This window comes from Schistocerca nitens, chromosome 1 (assembly GCF_023898315.1).
Source record: "Schistocerca nitens isolate TAMUIC-IGC-003100 chromosome 1, iqSchNite1.1, whole genome shotgun sequence".
Classification (NCBI taxonomy): Eukaryota; Metazoa; Arthropoda; class Insecta; order Orthoptera; family Acrididae; genus Schistocerca; species Schistocerca nitens.
The window spans coordinates 1,141,588,496-1,141,606,718 of NC_064614.1; the positions used below are offsets into that span (position 1 = coordinate 1,141,588,496).

The window sequence follows — 18,223 nt, forward strand, 5'->3', positions numbered from 1 at the left end:
GTCTACTTCTGCAGCCTCGTTTCGACTTCGGTTTTTACGTGCTCTGTCAAATTCTTCACCCAGTATCATATCTCCCATCTCATCTACAACTACGTCCATTTCCATAATATTGCACACTCTTGTACAATCACTATGTATTCCACATCTGTCTTGTCTAGACCCTCTATATATTTCTTCCATCTTTCTGCTTTCCCCAGTCTCATAAACTAACATATGACAAGGACATTGGTGTGCTGACCACATGCCCCTCCATGTCCACATCCAGTGATGCTTGTGGGCGGAGGATGACACGGCGGCCGATCAGTTCCGATGGGCCTTCATAACCTGTTCAGGCATAGTGTTTTTCCGCCTTACCTTTTTTGCTTACGATGGTTTTTCCATCTCAGTTCTTGATATTCATTCATATGGTTCTATCTTCTTCTAATGTCTCTTTAATTTTCCTGTAGGGAGCAATTAACTTTCCCCTAGTAAAATATTCATCTAAATCGTTAAATTTCTCCTCCAGTGATTCCTTCTTAGCCATTTTGCACTTCCTGTCGATCTCAGTTTTTAGGTCTCTGTATTCGCTTTCTCCTACTTCATTTATGGCTTGCTATATTTTCTCCTTCCATCAATTAAATTCAACATCTCTTGTGGTACCCAGAGATTTCAACTAGTCCTCGTCTTTTTACCTACTTGATCCTCTGCTGCCGTCACCATTTCATCTCTCATAGTTACCCATTCTTCTTCCACCATACTCCTTTCTACAGTCCTTTTCAGTCGTTCCCTAATGCTCCCTCTGCAACTCTCTAGAACCTCTGGTTCTTTCAGTTTAACCAGTTCCATCTCCTTAAATTCCTAGCTTTTTGCAGTGTCTTCAGTTTTAAGCTCATAACCAATACATTGTGGTCAGAGTCTACGTCTGCCTGTGCAAATGTTTTACAATTTAAATTTGGCTCCAAATCTCTATTTTACCGTTATATAACAATCTGTAACCTTCTGGTGTCTCCAGACCTCCCCACGTATACAACCTTCTTTCATGATTCTTAAACCAAGTTTAAGCCATGATTACATAATTCTCTGTGCAAAATTCTACAAGGCAGCTTCCTTTTACATTACTTTCCCGCAGTCAATAATCACCTACCATTTTTTCTTGCCTTTCTTTTCCTAGTAACGAATTCCAACCTCCATGACCATTAAATTTTCGTCTCCCTTAACTATCTGAATGTTTTTTTTATCATAAATTACTTCAGTCTCTTCATCATATGCGGTGCTAATTGGCATAAAAACTTGCACTGCTCTGGTGGTTGTGCGCTTCACGTCTATCTTGGCTACAATATTCTGTTCACTATGCAGTTCATAGTAGCATATCTGTGTTCCTGTTTCTTTACTCAATATCATACCTACTCCTGCATTACCCTTATTTTATTTTGTATTTATATCCCTGTATTCATCTGACCAGAAGTCCTACTTCTTCTGGCGCCGAACCTCACTAATTTACGCTCTAATTTCATCCTATCTGTTTCATTTTTAAAATTTTCTAACCTTCATATCTGATTAAGGGACCTGAGACCACACACTCCGATCCATAGAACGCTAGTTTTTTTCTCTCCTGATAACGACTTCCTCCCGAGTAGTGCCCACCCAGAGATCCAAATGGGTGTTGTTGTAAATAAATATTCAGTATCACTGCCGGTCGCACCAATTATTTCTGTCACATAAGAAAACTCTCACTAAAAAGGAAAGTACATTTTAAGATCTCATTAACCATCCCTTCCCTGACATCTCGTTACAAAAGGTAAAACATTAGCTTTCAAACCAAATCATCATATCAGATTTTCTAATTACTGATGACATTCATCAGAAAATCAAACTTTCAAACTTTCTGAACACCAACTTGGACACATAGTTATCCATAGATGACTAACCTTCTCACACTATTTCAACATCAAGTAAGCTCATAGTAACACATACACACTCATATAGATATATGACAGAACAAGAGCAAGCAAGCCGCACAGAAAATAAAAGATGAAATAATCATCCTCATGTTTGAATAATCTTGCCTCAATAGTAGAACAATAAATGTGTTTCTTTACCATACCCACATGGGTTTACAGATCAGGAGACAGTGGGAAACTAAAAACTAGATTTACCAGGTGCAAAAATAGAACAACAGTATCACCCAGAGCAGTTAACCTGGAAAATGCATACTGATCATTGACTGCACTCTCAGACGAAGCTTAACATTCAGATACACAAAGCCACTATGTACACTGGTATGAGCATCTCCGACTCTTCATTCAATGCCATCTCAAACTAAGCCTGACTATACAGATATACCCTTTCACCTGATCACTAATCAAAGTTCTTTTGTGTCATTTCACTGCAGTTCCTGCATATTGATACAATCTTGTAATCAAAGATATTAATAAGATGAAGAAGAACATTTGTATCAAATCAACCATGTTAAGTCCACCACATGAACAGCTGTACACAATCACACCAGATGTCGCACAACACACACACACACACACACACACACACACACACACACACACACAGAGAGAGAGAGAGAGAGAGAGAGAGAAAACTCGTGAAAAATGTATCAAACATACAAATAATCTCATAAAGCAACATTCCACCATTCCGCACACAACACACTGACACACACACACACACACACACACAGAGAGAGAGAGAGAGAGAGAGAGAGAGAGAGAGAGAGACAGAGAGAGAGAGAACTCATAGAAATTGTACCAAACTGCAATTATCACATAAAGGAAAGAACTGTTAATAACAAAGAAATACACAAAAATCTATAGAAAGCATATCTGTAACAAGTTATAGAACCTAGATTTTACTGAAGATCAGTAGGCACCTTTCTTTAATATGTCTCCATTACACAGGAAAGTCTCATATACAACACATGAAAAAATTTACAATAAGGAACTTATGGGCTGCCTGATTATGCGCATACTGATATTAATTAAACGAAAAATGGAGAACTTGATATTCCACACAATACAATAGTCTCAAAATTCTAGTGGTGCCAAACACTCATGCCCTGAAACTCACTGTGAAACTCATGAACATTTTACCTGAGCTTTCTCCAATTTGAATCAACATCGTCTAAGTGCAAAGGCATGTCAACAAATTCTTACAGTACAACAAACAAGGAAAACTATTCACTTGCAGCTCATCGCTGTCAGGTGCTCTAGAACTCTACTGCTCTCTGTAATTTCACACTAAATAAATTTATTCATCGCTCCCCAACCATCTGGCAACAAACAGAAACGTTAATTAGACTGTATTAATCCTGTGGCCTCTCTTGACACTTCAGCCCTTGTTGGCATTTCACTAACAGTTCTCGACTCTGGGTTATGAGTCCAGCCACTGTATTGTTCATGTTCACAAAAACGCGAATTCCTTGTAGACTATGCAGATGAATAGATATTCACTTTAATAATTCATAGCCAGTTAGGAACACGAAATAGTGAAAAAGTTGGCCACAGCATGGGAGTATGTCATGAATAAGTTAATAGAGTATCCTTCCTCATGAGCAGTTCCCTTCCAATTACCATAATAAAAGGAACTGCCTCACAAAGATAGGGAGCAGCATCTATCACCAGTTCACCAGTCAGTTGTCTACATATTCCAAGCTACAAGTACAAATTATTGTTTTGACAGCTTCTAGCCGATAAAAAATCCTGACTGATCGCAATCGATAATGGTTATGAAACATCTTTTCAAAATATCAGAAAAAACTAGTTCGTGAGTTAACGAAAGAAGGTAATTGGAAAACTGAAAGTGGCTCTTTAACAAGTAACATTCAAGGTGAGTCCTACTCGATGAAATAGCTGAATTGGAACCCATTATTGCTGCCAATGGTGGCAACTCCACATAGTAAACCTAACAACCTGTATACCCCCACATGAACTCCAAGTTCTTCCTCCTTCACACAATGAATAAAATTTCATTTCTTCCTTTTATCCATCCCAGTGCTGCCATTTTAATGGGCAGCAGTGAAATTGACGGGGCCCTGACAGCGGTTGCACTGTACCGTCACTGCCCGTCTCCGGTCTGCCTTCTTCTCCTCACCCCGACGCCACTACAGCTCTGCCGTCGGGTTACTTCGTATTTTCAAAGCACTATTTGGACAGGCTGTGTTAAGAGCAGTTGTTAAGCGAATTTTCAGCCCTGAAGATCACAAAAGCTCATAATGTTACTGGTACTACATCGAATTTTGAGTTTGTAGATAATGTTTCTACCGTTTGCAAGGTATGATTGGAGTACAGCACATTTTTGGTTCTATCAACTACATATATCGAAACATTACGTTTATGTTGGAATACTTGCATATACTTCAATTTCTACCTACAAAGTGTGGTACATGCACGGTAAACTGGCAAAAGATATATTTTAATATTAGTGCAAAAATGTTGAAAATTATAGATTTTAGTGTGAAATTATGTCACTTTATACGAAAATTATGGGCTCCTATGAGATTTATATGATATAGAGTTTATCGTACAATTCTGCCATACGACTGTTTTATGTTATCTTGAGAAATGATACTGACTTTTGAATATAAGAAAGCCTCTATTTCCGCACCCAGCAGGAACTTTGTAAAAATGTTGAAAGCGTCATCACATTTCACGAAAAATTATGGTGTTGAGGTACATTCGTGAACAGGTATTTCCATCTCCTTCTCAGTCAGTGATCCTTACAGTGTAGAGTCAGCGTACCTGAAACATAGTTATTCACTAAACAACACAAAAATTCTAAGATAATAGAGTAAATTCGTACTTTCTTTGCAATGCTGTGTATTTTTGAACTATGAAACTTCGCTGTAGGTAATTAGTCATACTTTGTATTTCACTGGAATATTTACATTATGCTACAGGTGTTTGGTGTGAAATGAGATTGTACGAAATGACGTCATAAGTTGTTATTAGAGTGATAAATAAGACAGTTTAGAGCAACACGTGTGTAAACATGTATATCAGTATCTGCATTTCATGATGATGATAAGAATATAATTTAATCATAGGTATCGGATTTCTGTTGTCATACCTCAGCCATTCACTGTATATACACTGATCAGCCAGAAAATTACGACCACCGACCCGTTATCGATATAAACCATCCAGGCGATAGCAGCGTCACCTGGCGAGGAATGACTGCTGGTCAGACGTAAGTACGGTGCTTGTAGTGTCCGTGAGTGTGCTGTCTGTGTGTAGGATGGGGACGACTCGCGATGTATCTGAGTTTGACTGAGGGCAGATCGTGGTGCACCAGAAGCTCGATATGAGCGTTTCAGAAACTGCACACCTTATCAGGTGTTCGAGAAGTGCTGTGGTGAATATCTTCAATACGTGGCTAAACCAATGTGAAACCATGTCCAGACGTCATGGGGTCGGGTGGCCGTCCCTCATTACAGATGTCAGACTTCGTAGGCTGGGAAGACTGGTGTAATAGAAGAGGCAGCGAACTGTGGTGGAAAAAACAGTGCACTGAACAATTCTAACGATGGGCCTCCGCAGCCAACAAGCCATGCATGTACCAATGCTAACACCATAACATTGTCAATTATGACTGAAATGGGCATCTGACCATCGACTTTGGATATTGGCGCTGTGGCGGGGCTTTGCGTGGTCTGAAGAATCCCAGTAACTTCTTCATCATGCAGATGGGATGGCACGAATCCGTCTTCTTCCAAGGATCCTTGAAACCTGTACTGCAGGACGGAGACAAGCTGGAGGCTGCTCCATTATGCTCTGCAGAATGTTTACGTGGACATCCATGTGTCAAGTGGGCATTGTGCAAGGCACCATGACGGCCAAAGGGCATAGTACCCTGGTTCCAGATCACATACACCTCTTCATGGCGATCATCTTTTCCGACGGCAGTTGCATTTTTCAGCACGATAATGGGTCACGTCTCACGGCCAGGAGTGTGGAGGAGTGGATCGAAGAACACAGCGGTGAGTTCCAATTGATGTGCTGGGGCCCACACTCGCCAAATCTGAGCCCAACTGAAAACATCTGGGATGTGATCCAGTGTGCCATCAGAGCTCACCTCCGCCTCCCCCCCCCCCTTCCGCGGAATTTACGGGATTTAGGTGAATTGTGTGCCAACCCCTCCAATGCGTCGCTGCTGTTATCCATACCAAAGACGGACAAACCTGGTATTAGGTAGGTGGTCATGTTGTTCTGGCTTATTAGTCTGTGTGAGTGTGTGTGTGTGTGTGTGTGTGTGTGTGTGTGTGTGTGTGTTTGTGTGTGTGTATGTGTATACCATCGTTTGTCCACGTAATGCATTATTACAGTGCTGGTACCACACATAATGGCAATGAAATGACGTCATAAGAAGCTGAATCTTCCATTTCTTCATCACTACTGCTACCCATTGTGAAATTAGCGATAGTTGCGAAAAACATTGTCCTTGCTGTGGTCGAGCACATGTTGCTCTCCTACTTCTAATGCTTTCAAGGATAGAGTTGAAGTCCATACTGATGAAATTGTTTCTGCTAAAATGATGTGTTGTCAGTTGAAACCCAGCTATATTCGATCGTTTCTCCAACAAATTACAGTGCGCCACGTCTCACTTCAGTGTCATGAATCAGGATGCTACGAGTAGTTTCATTCACAACGAACTGTAATTCTGAAGGTATGTACCATCAGCAGCAAACATAAAACAATCTCAAATACTTAAATTAATTACGTACCTTTCTCCCCAAATGCTTTGCGCTAATGGATAAAGAAACTCGTACATCTGCTTGCAGGGTAGAGATGTATATGTCGACGTCCCAGTCCATCATTATTGTCCTACGTCAGTTTAATTTCAGCCGCAGTTCATTCTTTTAGTCATGTCACGCGATTTCAAAGTTGTTATCGTGGTCTACAGTGTTAAATCTAGTGTAATGCAGCTCTCCACCCAAGTCTATCCTCAGCAAGCGTAATCCAACTTACCCCTATTTTATCTACAGTTGATAATTACCACTCACTTAACCATAAACCTTGTTTCTCCTTCCGCTGCAGTTCTTCACTAATGACAACTACATCTAACTGCAATCTGTCTATTTGTAATCTTTCTATTCTGTAACGCACCTCTACAATTAAAAACCCTAATGTTATGCGCTCCTACTCTTAAGTGTCAAATCTGCTTTCTTTTTTTCTAATGAAATCTTCCTGAGAAATTACTGCTTGGAGATTCGAATCTATTTTACCTCCAAAATGTTGTATCCAGGAGGATACCATCAACATTAAAGCAGACGGAAGAGCTTCCTGCCCTCAGAAAGTATAATGGCTGAAGTTTCCCCATGCCTTCAGCTGTGCCAGAGTATCATCGTAGCGAGATCATGTTGTTTAATGTTGCTAGTCCATATCAGTCAATCATCCAGCCTGCTGCCCCTGTAATAACTGACAATCTTCAGGAACTATATGTTAGTCTGGATTCTCCACAGACATCCCTTCGATGTGGTTGCATGTTACGTTACACCTATCTACACTGAAGTGACAAAAGTCATTGGATAGCGATATGCACGTATACAGATGGCGGTAATATCGCGTACACAAGATGTAAAAGGACAGTGCATTGGTGGAGCTGTCATTTGTACCCAGGTAATTAACATCAAAAAATTTTCGACATGATTCTGGGCGCATGACAGGATGTAATGGTAGTAGGGGCTAGACGCATACGAGATTCCATTTACATCTACATCTACATTCTACTCCGCAAGCCACCCAACGGTGTGTGGCGGAGGGCACTTTACGTGCCACTGTCATTACCTCCCTTTCCTGTTCCAGTCGCGTATGGTTCGCGGGAAGAACGACTGTCTGAAAGCCTCCGTGCGCGCTCTAATCTCTCTAATTTTACATTCGTGATCTCCTCGGGAGGTATAAGTAGGGGGAAGCAATATACTCGATACCTCATCCAGAAACGCACCCTCTCGAAACCTGGCGAGCAAGCTACACCGCCATGCAGAGCGCCTCTCTTGCAAAGTCTGCCACTTGAGTTTATTAAACATCTCCGTAACGCTATCACGGTTACCAAATAACCCTGTGACGAAACGCGCCGCTCTTCTTTGGATCTTCTCTATCTTCTCCGTCAACCCGATCTGGTACGGATCCCACACTGATGAGCAATACTCAAGTATAGGTCGAACGAGTGTTTTGTAAGCCACCTCCTTTGTTGCTGGACTACATTTTCTAAGCACTCTCCCAATGAATCTCAACCTGGTACCCGCCTTACCAACAATTAATTTTATATGATCATTCCACTTCAAATCGTTCCGCACGCATACTCCCAGATATTTTACAGAAGTAACTGCTACCAGTGTTTGTTCCGCTATCATATAATCATACAATAAAGGATCCTTCTTTCTATGTATTCGCAATACATTACATTTGTCTATGTTAAGGGACAGTTGCCACTCCCTGCACCAAGTGCCTATCCGCTGCAGATCTTCCTGCATTTCGCTACAATTTTCTAATGCTGCAACTTCTCTGTATACTACAGCATCATCCGCGAAAAGCCGCATGGAACTTCCGACACTATCTACTAGGTCATTTATATATATTGTGAAAAGCAATGGTCCCATAACACTCCCCTGTGGCACGCCAGAGGTTACTTTAACGTCTGTAGACGTCTCTCCATTGATAACAACATGCTGTGTTCTGTTGCTAAAAAATCTTCAATCCAGCCACACAGCTGGTCTGATATTCCGTAGGCTCTTACTTTGTTTATCAGGCGACAGTGCGGAACTGTATCGAACGCCTTCCGGAAGTCAAGAAAAACAGCATCTACCTGGGAGCCTGTATTTAATATTTTCTGGGTCTCGTGAACAAATAACGCGAGTTGGGTCTCACACGATCGCTGTTTCCGGAATCCATGCTGATTCCTACGTAGTAGATTCTGGGTTTCCAAAAACGACATGATAATCGAGCAAAAAACATGTTCTAAAATTCTACACCAGATCGACGTCAGAGATATAGGTCTATAGTTTTGCGCGTCTGCTCGACGACCCTTCTTGAAGACTGGGACTACCTGTGCTCTTTTCCAATCATTTGGAACCCTCCGTTCCTCTACAGTAACTATTTGATGAACGAGTACACAGTATAAGAGTTACACCATCAACTCCTTGAAGGATTACTAGAGACTTGCGGTACACGGCTGTTAGAAGGGGGGCAAGTTCTTTCGCGTACTCTGTGTAGAATCGAATTGGTATCCCGTCAGGTCCAGTGGACTTTCCTCTGTTGAGTGATTCCAGTTGCTTTTCTATTCCTTGGACACTTATTTCGATGTCAGCCATTTTTTCGTTTGTGCGAGGATTTAGAGAAGGAACTGCAGTGCGGTCTTCCTCTGTGAAACAGCTTTGGAAAAAGGTGTTTAGTATTTCAGCTTTACGCGTGTCATCCTCTGTTTCAATGCCATCATCATCCCGGAGTGTCTGGATATGCTGTTCCGAGCCACTTACTGATTTAACGTAAGACCAGAACTTCCTAGGATTTTCTGTCAAGTCTGTACATAGAATTTTACTTTCGAATTCACTGAACGCTTCTCGCATAGCCCTCCTTACGCTAACTTTGACATCGCTTAGCTTCTGTTTGTCTGAGAGGTTTTGGCTGCATTTAAACTTGGAGTGAAGCTCTCTTTGCTTTCGCAGTAGTTTCCTAACTTTGTTGTACCACGGTGGGTTTTTCCCGTCCCTCACAGTTTTACTCGGCACGTACCTGTCTAAAACGCATTTTACGATTGCCTTGAACTTTTTCCATAAACACTCAACATTGTCAGTGTCGGAACAGAAATTTTCGTTTTGATCTGTTAGGTGGTCTGAAATCTGCCTTCTATTACTCTTGCTAAACAGATAAACCTTCCTCCCTTTTTTTTATATTCCTATTAACTTCCATATTCAGGGATGCTACAACGGCCTTATGATCACTGATTCCCTGTTCTGCACTTACAGAGTCGAAAAGTTCGGGGCTGTTTGTTATCAGTAGGTCCAAGATGTTATCTCCACGAGTCGGTTCTCAGTTCGGAAGTCATTAGGGAATTCAATATCCCGAGCTGCACAATGACAAGAGTCTGCCGAGAATACCAAATTTCAGGCATCACCCTTCACCAGGGACAACGCTTTCGCTTAACGACGGAGACTGGCGATTGGGTATAGTTGTCGGTGCTGACAGACAGGCAAGACAGTCTGAAATAACAACAGAAGTCAATGTAGGATGTACAGGGTGTTTCAAAAATGACCGGTATATTTGAAACGGCAATAAAAACTAAACGAGCAGCGATAGAAATACACCGTTTGTTGCAATATGCTTGGGACAACAGTACATTTACAGGCGGACAAACTTTCGAAATTACAGTAGTTACAATTTTCAACAACAGATGGCGCTGCAAGTGATGTGAAAGATATAGAAGACAACGCAGTCTGTGGGTGCGCCATTCTGTACGTCGTCTTTCTGCTGTAAGCGTGTGCTGTTCACAACGTGCAAGTGTGCTGTAGACAACATGGTTTATTCCTTAGAACAGAGGATTTTTCTGGTGTTGGAATTCCACCGCCTAGAACACAGTGTTGTTGCAACAAGACGAAGTTTTCAACGGAGGTTTAATGTAACCAAAGGACCGAAAAGCGATACAATAAAGGATCTGTTTGAAAAATTTCAACGGACTGGGAACGTGACGGATGAACGTGCTGGAAAGGTAGGGCGACCGCGTACGGCAACCACAGAGGGCAACGCGCAGCTAGTGCAGCAGGTGATCCAACAGCGGCCTCGGGTTTCCGTTCGCCGTGTTGCAGCTGCGGTCCAAATGACGCCAACGTCCACGTATCGTCTCATGTGCCAGAGTTTACACCTCTATCCATACAAAATTCAAACGCGGCAACCCCTCAGCGCCGCTACCATTGCTGCACGAGAGACATTCGCTAACGATATAGTGCACAGGATTGATGACGGCGATATGCATGTGGGCAGCATTTGGTTTACTGACGAAGCTTATTTTTACCTGGACGGCTTCGTCAATAAACAGAACTGGCGCATATGGGGAACCGAAAAGCCCCATGTTGCAGTCCCATCGTCCCTGCATCCTCAAAAAGTACTGGTCTGGGCCGCCATTTCTTCCAAAGGAATCATTGGCCCATTTTTCAGATCCGAAACGATTACTGCATCACGCTATCTGGACATTCTTCGTGAATTTGTGGCGGTACAAACTGCCTTAGACGACACTGCGAACACCTCGTGGTTTATGCAAGATGGTGCCCGGCCACATCGCACGGCCGACGTCTTAATTTCTTGAATGAATATTTCGATGATCGTGTGATTGCTTTGGGCTATCCGAAACATACAGGAGGCGGCGTGGATTGGCCTCCCTATTCGCCAGACATGAACCCCTGTGACTTCTTTCTGTGGGGACACTTGAAAGACCAGGTGTACCGCCAGAATCCAGAAACAATTGAACAGCTGAAGCAGTACATCTCATCTGCATGTGAAGCCATTCCGCCAGACACGTTGTCAAAGGTTTCGGGTAATTTCATTCAGAGACTACGCCATATTATTGCTACGCATGGTGGATATGTGGAAAATATCGTACTATAGAGTTTCCCCGACCGCAGCGCCATCTGTTGTTGAAAATTGTAACTACTGTAATTTCGAAAGGTTGTCTGCCTGAAAATGTACTGTTGTCCCAAGCATATTGCAACAAACGGTGTATTTCTATCGCTGCTCGTTTAGTTTTTATTGCCGTTTCAAATATACCGGTCATTTTTGAAACACCCTGTAAGATGAACGTATCTTTTCCTACAGTGCGACGAAATCCGGCGTTAATGGGTTATGGCAGCAGACGACCGAAGCGAGTGCCTTCGCTAATAGCACAGCATCGCTCGCACCGTCTCTCTTGGGCTCGTGACCATATGGACGACTGAAAACCTGTGGTCTGGTCAGAAGAGTCCCGATTTCAGTTGTTAATAGCTGATGGCAGGATTCGAGAGTGGTGCAGACCCCACGAAGCCATGGATACAAGTTGTCAACAAGGCACTGTGCAAGCTGGTGGTGTCTCCACAATGGTGTGGGCTGTGTTTACATGGACTGCTTCCTCTGGTCGAACTGAAGGGTTCGTTGACTGTAAATGGTTAAGGTCGGCTACCTGGAGACCATTTGCAGCCATTCATGGACGACGGACAACGCAGTAGCAGACGGACATCATTTAGCGACCGAGTGCAACGGTGTTTGCGCAGAGTTGCCAGTGCTAACAGACAAGATGAACCTTGCGAAATGCCCGTAGAAATTTGTGCGGGGGACGTAAGAAGAACGTACCCATAACGAAAGTGAGGCGAAATTTGGCTATGGAAGCAGACGACCAAGCCAAGTACCTTTGCTATCAGCATAACATTCGCCTGCAGCGCCTCTCAGCGGCTCGTCAAAATGGTTCAAATGGCTCGGAGCACTATGCGACTTAACTTCTGAGGTCATCAGTCGCCTAGAACTTAGAACTATTTAAACCTAACTAACCTAAGGACATCACACACATCCATGCCCGAGGCAGGATTCGAACCTGCGACCTTAGCGGTCGCCCGCTTCCAGACTGTAGCGCCTAGAAACGCACGGCCACTCCGGCCGGCGCGGCTCGTCACCATATGAGTTGGACCCTAGACGACTGGAAAGCTGTGGCCTAGTCAGATGTGTCCCGATTTCAGTTGGCAAGAGCAGATGATAACAAGCGAGTTTGACTCAGACGCTACGAAGCCATGGTCCCAAGTTGGCAAAAACGCACTGTGCTAGCTGATGGTGGCTCCATAATCGTGTGAACTCTGCTTAAATGGAATGTAACCAATTAACTTGCGACGTTACATAATGTAAATATCCCAGAGAAGTACGAAATATGAATAAGTACTCCCAGTAGAGACTCACGTGTCAGAACTACATAGCACTGCAAAGAAAGTAAGAATTTACTCTACTCTCTTAGATTTTTCTTGTTATTTTGTGAATGACTGTACTTCAGGTACCCTGACTCTATACTGTACGCATCAAAGACTGAGAAGGACAAGCAAATACCTGTTAACGAACGTACCTTTGCACCATAATTTCTCTTGAAATGTGATAAGACTATCGACATTTTTACGAAGTTCGTACTGGATGCGGAAATAGAGGCTTTCTTATGTTGAAAAGTGAGCACCTTTTGTCAAGATAACATAACACATTCGTATTGCACAATTATAAGATAAATTGTATACCACATAAAACTCACACAAGTCCACAGTTTTCGTGTAATGTTTCACATTAACATCTATAATATACAAACTTTTTGCACTGATATAATATTTTTTGCTAATTTACAGTACAGATACCAGACTTTGTATGTGTTAAGTGAAGTGTATACAAGTATTCCCATCAACCTGCCAGGGAAGCCGAGAGCGGTAATGCGCTGCTTCCTGGACTCGGGTAGGCGCGATGGCCCCGGATCGAATCCGCACGGCGGATTAACGATGAGGGCCGGTATGACAGCCAGCCTGGATGTGGTTTTTAGGCCGTTTTCCACATCCCACAAGGTGAATACCGGACTGATCCCCAAGTTCCGCCTCAGTTACACGACTCACAGACATTTGAAAACGTTCGCACTATTTCATGAGTTACACTAGATGCAGACAGCTGGTGTACATTATCTCTGTCCTGGGGGGGTTCGGGGTGGCGACAGGGAGGTCATTCGGCCACCCTCTGCAATTACCACTGCCAAATCTGTCATAATATAGCCGACCCCGCGTTGGAGCGGGACGAAGGCCCGAGGAAGAAAGAAAAATAGAAAAATACAAGTATTCCCATCACTGACTGGAAATGGTTAAGTTCGACTACTTGGACACCATTTGGACCTTGTGTTCCCAAACAGCTATGGAATTTTTATCAATGGTAGAGCTCCATCTCACCAGGTGGATAGGTTTGAAGAACATGCTGGATAATTCGAGCCATCAGATGACTCGACATGAATCCCATCGAACATGTATGGGACACAATCGAAATGTCAAACCATGTGTTGATCCATTGCTATTGTGTCGTTTGCTCTAATACCGTCATGTAAATCGACGGCAGCTTTTCAAAACAAGATATATCCATTCCGACTTCGTTCCTAAATTCCGGTGGATCTTCGGGCCTCAATTTCTTCGCTAACAGGGGGGTATATGTCGCTGCCTCACCCCTCCTTCCCAGCCAGCGTCGAACCCTTTTCCTACCCGTGGCATGACCTCGTCGTTCTGCGCTTCTCCTAACCACTACGGAAAACACTGTCACGACAAGTGCTGTGTAGATGACTGCCTCCTCCATGTCCAAAATGCAGTGACACGTAACTTTCATAATTTGCTTCTACCAGTATGACATACTATGAGCACTTGAGTCCGCAATTCAATATAATAATAATGATTATGAGTGTGGTTAGGCTGGAGCCCCAGCCGCAGAAAGCCTGGCTGCCTGGTGTAAGTCTTTTTAGTTGACGACACATCGGCGACTTGCGTGTCGCTGTGGATGTTATGATGATGACAACACAACACCCAGTCTCTGGGCGCAGAGAATCTATGATCCGGCAGGGAATCGAACCCAGGTCTCTTGCATCGCAATCCACTGCACTGACCACTCAGTTATGGAGGAAGTCATCGTCTATAATCATAATATAATTTCATTCTAGCTGCACAAGATGACAATAATTGCTTAATAAATACTAACCTAGGCTTCTCATAAGTTTCAGTGTGAGTAAATAAGAGCTTTACATCTTTCACACTAAACAATGCAAACAAGTCTGCATTTCGGAATACTTGTGGCGCTAGTGAAGATTTACGCGTTAGGTGTATGTTGTGACAGGCCTAGCGAAAAAGTTGGCAGTTCCAGTCTTACACGCTGGGGGTGTTGGTGCAGACTTCTATACGATAGGTGTGTATTGTAATACTGACTTAATTGGCACTGAGTGAAGGATGTATGTTGTTCAATGTTCGCTGCTCCGACTCTGAGGACTGGCAGTGGACCACGGTTTCAAAATATGCTTCATTCAATCACGAGATAGTTCATGTTATCTCTAACTAGAAATACACGTTGAGGTTACAGTATATTTAAACATAGAAACGTAGTGCCTTGGTTTTGCTATTATCGAATGTCGAGGAGCACAGCCAAACCCTGTGACGTTGTGTTGCGCACCACGGTGTACTTTTGAATTTCCTAGAGAGTACGTTATTAGAAGAGTCAACAAACATACTGCTTCCACCTACATATATTTCGCAAATGCCCATGAAGTCAAACCTAGAGAGAGCGTCGAGCTCATCCTGAGGCTTACCAACATTCAATCTTCCCGCTCTCCATTCTTGACACAAACAGGGAAGGGGAACAAGAAGGATCCTCTGCCACGCATGCTAAGATGACATGCGGAGTATATAGATGTAGATGTAGAACAGATTTCGCTTACCAAAACTCTTCTTTATTTTCGCAAAATTTATCTTAGGGTATCACGTCGACTCTTTCTCTCGTGGCGAAGCCACCTTGAAGACTGATGTCCAACTAATCATCAGTACTCTCTAAGCTTTCTTCCAATAAAGACCGTTTTTAAAGCCTTCAGAACTGGAATTAGACTGTAATTATCTGCTTACTGTGTCTAAATGCCACTATCGTACCCAGTCTGCAAACTTAAAAGAGAGTGGCTTTACTTCGAACTAGTTGTGCTGTCACTAATCATACAAAAAGTCGCTAGAGCTTTAGATGTGACTACATTTCGTCAAGTAATAGGTGGAGGGCTGCATAGGTCTTACAAACTTCATTTTTTCTAACTGCATCTCGTGCTGACGACTTGAACACTGACTGTGACTCTGTGCTTGCGTATTCATCTAAATACACTGTGATTAGTCTATTACGATTATTCGTAAATTAATGCTTTGATCTCTGCATCTGCAACAGTGTGGACTAAAGCATTTTTTTACTTGCAGGGTGACCACGGCAGCGGTGCTATGATTGGCGATTCCGTAACAGGAGTAGTCTCTTGGCTTCACGAGACTGACGCAGGTGATGTGTTAGTGTTGATGAATGTAACCAGCTATAAGGGCTTCTTTTCAACATACGTTACCTGACTTTTATTGTATACCATCAGTCATAGCTTTTATTAAAGAATTATTGCTTCCTATAGTTCTATACATCGTGTATCAAGATTTGTCATCATTCTTTCCATTGTTATAAGGTCACAACCCTTTGTTTAAAAAATGCGTCGTACTGCAACCACTTCAAAGTTGCGTGTATCTACGTTGGATCATTACTTGCAAAAACTCCATTCACACAAATTAATAGTGATGTTCATGGGTACTTAAATACATCCGCCTCATTCACAAAATAGTAATGCCACATTGCATCGTAACATAGTCAGAAATCGAACATCCAAGACCTCTTTCAAATGCAGTTGAGCAGTGATAATCAGTGACGTAAACTACCAGTACACGTGATATAATACTTCAAGGGCACTGTGTCGCAACCATGAGGAGTCACAAGCATTCAAGTAAGCTGACATGTTTTTTCTTCTTTTCGACAGCTCATAAACCACGGGAAAACTCACAAAAAACATCAAAGTTATTCACAAAAGATAGAATCAAATATTAAAATATAGTTACGATCTCACTGTGTTTCCCGGAGACTTGCACTAACGTAAAACTCTCAGGTTTGTAGTCGAGTCAATTCGTCTGAAGGTGAAATATAGTTCTGTAATATAAAAATATGTTCTGCCTTAAATATTTGTTTCAAACGTAAATAAATAGTCAACCATCAGTCTCGTGTAGAATAAGTAATGACACAATGAAATTATTACCCTGAGCAGCAATACAGCATCAACAATAATTTGTTATGTGGTAAATGATGGAAAGAAGGTGGGAAAGACAGAGGGTGGGGTGCCGTTTGATGTGTGGGTTGCGTAGTGGAAACAAGAGAAAATGGATATGGATGAATGGAGAGCGAAAGGGGCAGAGGAGTCCTGATTTGGGGTGGGATAGTTGGGGAAGAGTTAAAGTTGGTAGGATGGATAAATATCTGGGCAGATCTCATTGTCTGGCAGATACAATTGGTAGAAGTTGCGTTGGGGTGTTTGTATGTGTGAGGACATGTTTGTAAAGGCGCAACAGAACACCAGGGTTGGTGATCAGAAGGGAGACAATGGTGTTATTGTAATCTAGTTTTGCGGGTAATATAGGAGACGCAGAGGTGTTCGGTGTGGGTGAGGAGGGGAGAGAATTTGGTGAAATGGTAGAGGATCCATGTGGGTGAAGGAAAATGGATATGGAAAGTGAGATGGAGGGAATGGTGTTTGAGGATTTGGAGGGCAGAGATGACCGTAACATTTACATAGAAGAGGACAGGTCTGCTCAAAATTTTGTATATGTGTCAAATTGGCCTATTTGTAGTTTCAGTCTATTGAAGGTTTGCTGTTGGATGGTTACGAGGTGAGGTTTCCACATTTGCTGCCTGTCCAGGGTTAGTCCAAGATATTTTAGTGCTTTAGTTAACTGAACAGGACACTCGTAAATGTTAAGGTAAAAGTCATGGAGACAAAGAGGGGGGACGTGGGTTGTGGTATAATTATTGTTTGGGTTTTGGATGGATTCATCTTGAGAAGCCATTGTTTACATCAGAAGGTAAGCTGATTAAGTTGGATTTGGAGGGATAGTTGGAATTTCTGAGATGAAGCGTGGAGGACAAGGTATGCGGTGCCATTAGCATGCTGATGGAAGTGGATTGGTGGAGGTGGTTTGTGTATATCAACAGTGTATATAGGAGATAAAGGAGAGGAGAGAGGAAAGAGCCTTTGGGCACTCCAGCAGATGAATGGAAGGTACAGGAATTGATATTATTAACAGTGACAAAGGAGGGACGAATAGATAGGAAGGATGTAATAAGATAACGTAGTTAACTGAAAGTGCGTATGTTAAGAATTTGAAAAGGAGACCGAAATGTCGTACATGGACTATGCTTTCTGTAGGTTGAGGCTGACAAAAATGGCCGGATTTACAGAAGTTGAGGTAGTGCGACAGGAAATTGGTGACATGTAGGAGCTGGTCATCACAACAGAAATTGGGAAGGAAGCCACACTGTTCAGTGAGAGGACAAATATTGATTGACTGCAAGTACGAGGCTGTCCTGAAGAGTAACGCCTCTTATTTTTTTAGTTTCTTAAAAAAAAACAAGGTTATTAGCCTCCTACTTCTTCATTCTTCATATCTACATACACATTTCTG

At 42.5% G+C, this 18,223-nt stretch overlaps 1 protein-coding gene across 1 annotated transcript in view; it reads left to right on the plus strand.

Moving 5' to 3' along the window:
* LOC126232622 (coagulation factor IX-like) overlaps positions 1-18,223 on the plus strand; it is a 79,442-nt gene that overhangs the window by 37,092 nt on the left and 24,127 nt on the right. The window lies entirely within an intron of this gene.